The sequence below is a fragment of the Myotis daubentonii genome, chromosome 1 (assembly GCF_963259705.1).
Source record: "Myotis daubentonii chromosome 1, mMyoDau2.1, whole genome shotgun sequence".
NCBI lineage: Eukaryota > Metazoa > Chordata > Mammalia > Chiroptera > Vespertilionidae > Myotis > Myotis daubentonii.
In genome coordinates, this window is record NC_081840.1 from 96,833,453 (window position 1) to 96,841,950 (window position 8,498).

General features: G+C 42.1%; 1 pseudogene; it reads left to right on the plus strand.

The window, feature by feature from the left end:
• Nucleotides 1-1,944: 1,944 nt before the first annotated feature.
• Nucleotides 1,945-4,204, plus strand: LOC132230682 (histone-lysine N-methyltransferase, H3 lysine-36 specific-like; annotated as a pseudogene).
• The last annotated feature ends 4,294 nt before the right edge of the window (nt 4,205-8,498 follow it).

Genomic DNA, 8,498 nt, shown 5'->3' on the forward strand with positions numbered 1-8,498 from the left:
GGGGAGTCCAACCTCAGATTGCCGGGAGCCAGTCCATCCTTGCTGTTTCAAGGGACCTGGCATATATGGCATACTGTTCTTAATATGTTTGCTCACCTTCTTGGCACTATGTGTTTTAACCAAGGTCACCTCTCTGAGAAAGGTTGTTTCTCCAGGTAGAGATTTTCCCCTGAAGTTAGGGAGGGAATAAAACCCCTTAACGAAGTGCCAGGTGGGTAATTAATCACTTTAACTACGAACAATCATGCTTAAGCTACATAATCTTTACTCCCTGGAATGGAGATAAGAAACCTTAGGAATAGAGATTGATAGGATTGGAATCCACTGGTATAAATACAGATGTAACAAAACAGGACACAGAACCTAGACACAGAACCTACACAGAACCTAGAGACAGAAGAACTTCGCTGGAGAGAACATGGCAAAAGATCCTGGACAGAAACTGGCCACAGAACCTGGAGACAGAACCTAGTGAGAGAACCTGGCTGAAGAACCTAGAGACAGAACCTGGCTACAGAACCTGGATAGAACATGGCAAGAGAACCTGACTAGAACCTGGTGACTAAACCTGGCTGGAGAACCTGGAGAACCTGGCTAGAGAACCTAGCAAGAGAACATGGACACAAAACCTGGCTGGAGATCCTAACCAGAACTTTACTGGAGATCCTGACCAGAACTTGGCTAGAGATCCTGGCTAGGCTGCTGATCAACTGAACGCTGTCTCCATATCATTCCTTCTTCGCCGACTCCGTCCACACCTTTGGGGACCCCTGGACCTGCTGGGGTTGGACCCCAGCAAAACATATTTGCCAATGATACATCTGACAAGGCCTTAATCCCCAAAATATAGAAAGAACTCATGAAACTGACCACCAGGAAGACAAACTATCCTATTAAAAAATGGGCAAAGAACCTGAATAGACACTTTTCTAAAGAGGACAATACAGATGACCAATAGATATATGAAAAGATGCTCAAACATCTGAGAAATTCAAATTAAAACCACAATGAGATATCACCTCACACCTGCCAGATTGGCTACCATCAATAAGTCAACAAACAACAAGTGCTGGTGAGGATGAGGAGAAAAGAGAACTCTTGTGCACTGGTGGTAGGAATGTAGACTGGTGCAACCACTGTGAAAAACAATATGGAGTTTCTGCAAAAAATTAAAAATAGAACTGCCTTTTGACCCAGCAATCCCACTTCTGGGAATATGTCCAAGAATCCCAAAACACTAATTTGAAAGAATATATGCACCCCTATGTTCATTGCAGTGTTCTTTACTATAACCAAGATCTAAAAACAGCCCAAGTGTCAATGAGTAGATGAGAGCATTAAAAAAGCTGTGGTACAGCTGACTTTATCTGTGCCTGTGGCTCTGGAAGTTTCTCCATGGCCTCTCCTTAAGTCTGAGGAATTGCTAGTTAAAACACCAGGAAATTATGAAAGTAAGCGTCAGAGAAAACCAACTAAGGAACTTCTTGAATCAAATGATTTAGACCCTGGATTTATGCCTAAGAAAGGGGATCTTGGCCTTTCTAAAAAGTGTTATGAAGCTGGTCACTTGGAGAATAACATTACTGAATCATGTGCTGCATCTCATTCTAAAAAGTTTGGTGGAGGCAATACCAAGATATTTGATAAACCAAGGAGGCAAAAACAACAAAGGCATGCTATAGCTAAGATGCAAAAATGCTATAGCTAAGATGTTTTGTAAAAGAGTGTAAAATGAAGACTCATCAAGAGAAACTCCAGGCTCAGAGTGAGACCTGATGACACACAGGATACTGCAAGTCTCAAGGAAGCTATTGAAGAGGGCACAGAAAATGACCACGGGATACCTGTATCTAAAAAAATGCAAGGTGAGCGAGGTGGAGGAGATGCACTCAAGGGAAAGTTTGCCAGAACTGTGAGAAACTGGGTGAGCTGCTGTTATGTGGGGCTTTCCACCTGGAGTGCCTTGGATTAACTAAGATGCCCAGAGGAAAATTTATCTGCAATGAATGTTGCACAGGAATCTATACCTGTTTTGTAAGTAAACAGGGTGGAGAAGATGTTAAAAGGTTCCCTCTGCCCTTGTGTGGAAAGTTTTACCATGAAGAGTGTGTCCAGAAGTACCCACCCACTGTCATGCAGAACAAGGGCTTTTGGTGCTCCTTCCACATGTGTATAACCTGCCATGTCGCTAATCCAGCCAGTGTTTCTGCATCTAAAGGTTGTTTGATGAAATGTGTCTGCTGTTCTGTGGCATCCCTTGCCAATGACTTTTGTCTAGCTGCTTGGTCAAAAATACTTGCATCTAGTAGTATCATCTGTCCAAATCACTTTACACCCAGGCGGGGCTGCCGAAATCATGAGTGTGTTAACCTTAGCTGGTGTTTTGTATGCTCAGAAAGAGGCAGCCTTCTGTGCTGTGATTCTTGTCTTCTGCTTTTCATTGGGAATGCCTGAACATTGATATCCCTGAAGAAAACTAGTATTGCAATGACTGTAAGGCAGACAGAAAGCCACATTACAGCGAAATTGTCTGGGTAAAAGTTGAATGGTACAGGTGCTGGCCAGCTGAGATCTGCCATCCTTGAGCTGTACCTTCCAACATCGATAAGATGAGACACGCTGTGGGTGAGTTCCATGTGCTCTTCTTTGGGTCTAATGACTATCTGTGGATTCACCAGGCCAGAGTCTTTCCCTACATGGAGGGGGATGTAAGAGCAAGGATAAGATGGGTGAAGGAGTGGATTGGACATATAAAAAAGCTCTTCTGGAAGCTGCAGCAAGGTTTGAGGAGGTAAAGGCCCAAAAAGAACTAAGATAGTTGCAGGAAGACCAAAAGAACGATAAGAAACCACTGCCTTATCTAACAAAGAGGTAGTATGCTAATTGACCCTCACACTGTCGCAAAGATGGCAGCACCCACAGCCAATAAGGAGAGAATATGCTAATTGACTGTCACACCCTCAAAGATGGCAGTGCCCACAGCCAATAAGGAGGGAATATGCTAATTGATTGCCCCACTCTCAAAGATGGCAGCACCCACAGCCACAAGATGGCAACACCCAGTAACCTCTGCCCCACTGGGGTGGCAGGTGTGTGGCAAGGCCGGGCACATCAGGGGCCCAGCCACTCTGCACACCTGCCTCCAGAGTCCCCCAGTCCCCTCTGCCCCCCCAACCACCCAGGGCCAGCCCAAGGAGCAGGCAAGCTTCATATGGCAGCTTCCCAGCCATCCAGGGCTGCCCTAGGCTCAGGTAACCAGGGCCAGCCAAGGCTTGCGCTGCCAGCAGTGGCAGCAGCAGAGGTGTGATGGGGACATTGCCTTTCCCTGATAGCTGGGTCACCTCCCGCCCCTAAGATGTTTTGTAAAAGAGTGTAAAATGAAGACTCATCAAGAGAAACTCCAGGCTCAGAGTGAGACCTGATGACACACAGGATACTGCAAGTCTCAAGGAGGCTATTGAAGAGGGCACAGAAAATGACCACGGGATATTGGTGTGAGAGGGGGCCGGCCGGGCTGAGGGACGCCCCCTCCAGTGCATGAATTTTCATGCACCGAGCCTCTAGTAAACATATAAAGGTGAACTGTCCTATTGGTCAGGTACAGATCTTCACTGCAGACTTTTCTGAAATTCCCCATTACAACTGTAAAGCTACTGATGATAATCCCTGTGGGTTAGGCTCTGGGTGCATCAACCACATGCTGTTCCATGAATGCCACCCCATGGTATATCCTGCCAGGGGACGCTGCCTAAAGCAGTGCTTTACTAAGTGCCAGTACCCAGAGGTGGAGTTTTTTCGCACTTTATAAAGGGGCTGAGATCTTTGAACAAAAACAGATATTAAAAAGGGTGAAGTTGTGAATGAGTATGTGGGTGAGCTAATAGATGAAGAAGAATGCAGAGCTCGAATCCGTTACGCCCAAGAACATGATATCACTAATTTCTATATGCTCACCCTAGACAAAGATTGGATCATTGATGCTGGTCCCAAAGGAAACTATGCTCTGTTCATGAATCATTGCTGCCAGCCCAACTGTGAAGCATAGATGTGGCCTGTGAATAGAGATAACCATGTTGGCCTTTTTGCCTTGAGTGACATGAAAGCAGGCGCTGAACTTACCTTCCACTACAACCTAGAATGTCTTGGGAATGGAAAGACTGTTTGCAAATGTGGAGCCCCAGACTGCAGAGGCTTTCGTGTGTAACGCCAAAGGGACCTTCTAAACATTTGCATCGGGAATAGTGGTGTGGTCCTCCTGCCCTATCCAGGGCAGGGCTGAGTCTTTATTTTAAGACGATGTCTCTTTGAAATAATGACAGAGAATAGTTATGGCCACTGGCAATTTGCTAAGTAAGCATTCTGATGATCAGTTTGGTGACACAGGAGAGTATCTTTGAGTACTGTTGGAGTGTTTTAAACAATCTGACTTCTAACTGGGGATACCTTTCTAGCTAAGAAACCTGTAAATAGGAATCTGTAAAGTGGATTATTTGCCACATTTTTATTGGTCTCAGCTGATCTTACTCATATCTCCTAATAAGCTGCTTATATAACACTATCAATAAACATAGGATCCTAATCTTAAAAAAAAAAAAAAAAGTGGTACAGAATGGAATATTATGTGGCCGTAAAAAAAACGGAATTCTTACCTTTGGGACAGCATGGATAGACCTGGAAATTATTATGCTAAGTTAAATAAGCCAGTCAGAGAAAGACAAATAATATATGATCTCAGTTACATGTAGAATCTAATGGATAAAATAAAATAATGAACAAAATAGACACAGAAGTATAGATATACTAGAGGCCTGGTGCACAAATTTGTGCACCAGTGGGTCACTCGGCCTGGCCTGCAGGTTCGGGCCAAAACCAGCTCTCTAACATCCTCCAAGGGGTCCTGGATTGTGAAAGGGTGCAAGGCAGGCTGAAGTACCCCACTGGCGCATAATCAGGGCTGGGGAGGGATGCGGGAGGGTGGCCAGCTGGGGAGGGACCATGAAAGGGCTCCAGGGTGTGTCTGGCCTGTCTCACTCAGTCCAGATCGGCTGACCCCAGCAGCAAGCTAACCTACCAGTTGGAGCGTCTGCCCCCAGGTGGTCAGTGCATGTCACAGTGACTGGTTGACTGGTTGACTGCCTGCCCCCTGGTGGTCAGTGCACATCATAGCAAGAGGTTGAGTGGCTTTGGCATATCATTAGCATATTATGCTTTGATTGGTTGAACAGATGACCAGACACTTAGCATATTAGGCCTTTATTATATAGTATGGAACAGACTGATAGTTGCCAGAGGCATGTGGGGAGGAGGGTACTGGATGAAAGAAGGTGAAGAGAATAGCCAAAAAGCATTAGACACTGACAACAGTGTGGTGATGGCCAGAAAAAAGTGGGGGTAGGGGTTAGGTGAAGATGGGCAAGGCGGGGGGGGTGGGGAGGGATTGGTAATAGTGTCAACAATTAAAATAAAGTAAAAAAAATTATCTTCCACTCTCTTTAGTTTGCAAGGTTTCCTTTTAGAAATTCTTGCCATGATCATTCTGCCATTCCTAGTCAATGTTCTTTGGCTACTCTCAGGATAACTTGAGCTAAAAACAAGTTGTTTCTTTTTAAAACTTTTCTAGGTTCTGGAAGCGAATGGAAGGTTACATTTCTTAGGGGATGGCATTGAAAATTCAATTATTTTGATAGATTTTGCAGTTACCATTCTGTATCTCTAAGGCATTTACATAGAATTGAAAAACAACGATCCAAATATTTGGAAAATGTATTTCCACTTAGGAAAATGAGATGCTCAATTGTGGGTAAACAGACAACCAAGAGCCCTTGGTAAATATTTTCTTTTCTTTTTTTTTATTTAATAGGATTAAGTTAAAAAGATAAAGAAAATTTTGCAGTCCAAAATAAGTGAAGATTATTTAATCTCTTTCAGTGGAAGACTTGAGAATGGAATAGGTCATATCCATGCCTACAATCAGTGCAAATAATAAGAAAACCCACTTATTTAAGAACCTCACACCCTCAGAGGCATTAATTGCCCCCCCCCACCCACACACACACAAGCCCTATGTTCTTCTTGTACTTATATGTAGAAAGTGGAATTCTCTTCATCAATGAGAATGGACTAGAAAGGGAACCACATTTTATATACTGATGCTAAATGCAGGTTAGTAGGTACTTCCTGGGCATGATCTCATTTAAAATACAGAAGAATTGGTCAAATAGATAATCTCATGTAATAATAGGGTCTATCTAAATGGGCACAATTATACTGCAAGGACAATTTGGCAAGTCACATCCAAAGCTTTATAATTTTGTGTGCTCTTTGGATTATGCCCAAACAAGAATGTTTGGGAAAATCTTAGGAAAATTTTTGGTTAATTTAGTTACTGTTCAATCACACAATAAAACGTGTTATAGAATAATGGTTAATGATAGAAAACTGTTCATAAGATGTTGTTAAATTGGAAAACAGGTTCTGAAGCACTATATACAGTGTGAGCACATTTTTTAAAATTATGAACACATAGCTTGCCACAATGAAAGATAACCAAACTTATACACACAAAATTATGATTGTTTCAACAAGTGATTACTTCTGAATGGCGGAATAAGAATGATTTTTCTTGTCTCTATTGCTCATCTGTGTTTTCTACTCTATGTCACAATGAACATGAATTACTTTTTAAAAACAAAAACTAAGTGAAATAAGCCAGTCAGTGAAAGAAAAATACCACATGATCCACTCATTTATGGATAATAAAGAACATTTAAACTGATGAACAAAAATAGATACAGAGGCAGAGAAACATCGAACAGACTGTCAAACGACAGCAGGAAAGCTGGGAAGGGTTGGGGGGTGGGGGGAGGTAAGAGATCAACCGAAGGACTTGTGTGCATGCATATAAGCATAACCAATGGATGCAAGACACTGGGAAGGGAGTGAGGGCATGTGCAGGGAGGTGGAGGGGTAAGGGAGGCTGGGGAAACGTCAATTGGGGAAAAAAAGGGAGACATGTACTACTATTTGTAATACTTTGAACAATTTTAAAAAAAGAAAATGCAAAAAATAAAAATTAAAAAAATAATAAAAACGCTCCCAATTAATTTTACTTTTTTATTATTTGGAAACTTCTAAGGCAGACATTCTTCCTTAATACTAACTTTGAAAGAGAGATCCTCAGTTTATGAATGTGATACACAACCAATACATAAAATAAACTAGTATTTTTGACAAAATAAGAATCTTAGCTTCAACATCTAAAACACTATAAAATATATTTTTTTAATTAAATCTTTATTGTTCAGATTATTACATTTGTTCCTCTTTTTCCCCTCCATAACTCCCCTCCTCCCAGTTCCCGCCACACCCTCCGCCCTCACTCCCCACCCACTGTCCTCATCCATAGGTGCACGATTTTTGTCCAGTCTCTTCCCACATCTCCCACACCCCTTTCCCCCCAAGAATAGTCAGTCCATTCCCTTTCTATGTCCCTGATTCTATTATAATCAACAGTTCATTCTGTTCATCAATTTATTTATTCACTTGATTCTTAGATTCACTTGTTGATAGATGCATATTTGTTGTTCATAATTTGTATCTTTACCTTTTTCTTCCTCTTCCTCTTCTTAAAGGATACCTTTCAGCATTTCACATAATCCTGGTTTGGTGGTGATGAACTCCTTTAGCTTTTCCTTATCTGTGAAGCTCTTTATCTGACCTTCAATTCTGAATGATAGCTTTGCTGGATAAAGTAATCTTGGTTGTAGGTTCTTGGTATTCATCACTTTGAATATTTCTTGCCACTCCCTTCTGGCCTGCAAAGTTTCTGTTGAGAAATCAGCTGACAGTCGTATGGGTATTCCCTTGCAGGTAACTGAGTTTCTTTCTCTTGCTGTTTTTAAGATTCTCTCTTTATCTTTTGCTCTTGGCATTTTAATGATGATGTGTCTTGGTGTGGTCCTCTTTGGATTCCTTTTGTTTGGGGTTCTCCGCGCTTCTTGGACCTGTAAGTCCATTTCTTTCACCAGGTGGGGGAAGTTTTCTGTCATTATTTCTTCAAATAGGTTTTCAATATCTTGCTCTCTCTCATCTTCTGGCACCCCTATAATTCTGATGTTGGTACGCTTGAAGTTGTCCCAGAGGCTCCTTACACTATCCTCGCATTTTTGGATTCTTTTTTCATTTTGCTTTTCCGGTTGGATGTTTTTTGCTTCCTCGCATTTCAAATCATTGACTTGATTCTTGCGCGTCTCTGGTCTGCTGTCGGGCGTCTGTATAATATTCGTTATTTCAGTCCGTGTATGCTTAATTTCTAGTTGGTTCCCCAATATAAGATCGAGGGTCTTATTAGTTTTCCTGTAGATCTCATTAAGTTTATCGGCAGCTTCTAAACAGTTCTTGAGAGACCTTAAAAGTGTGGTTCTGAACTCTATATCTTCCATTGACAATTTTGTCCTGATTCTTTGTCTCCGCATTTTGTTATGCTTCCTTGGTGCACC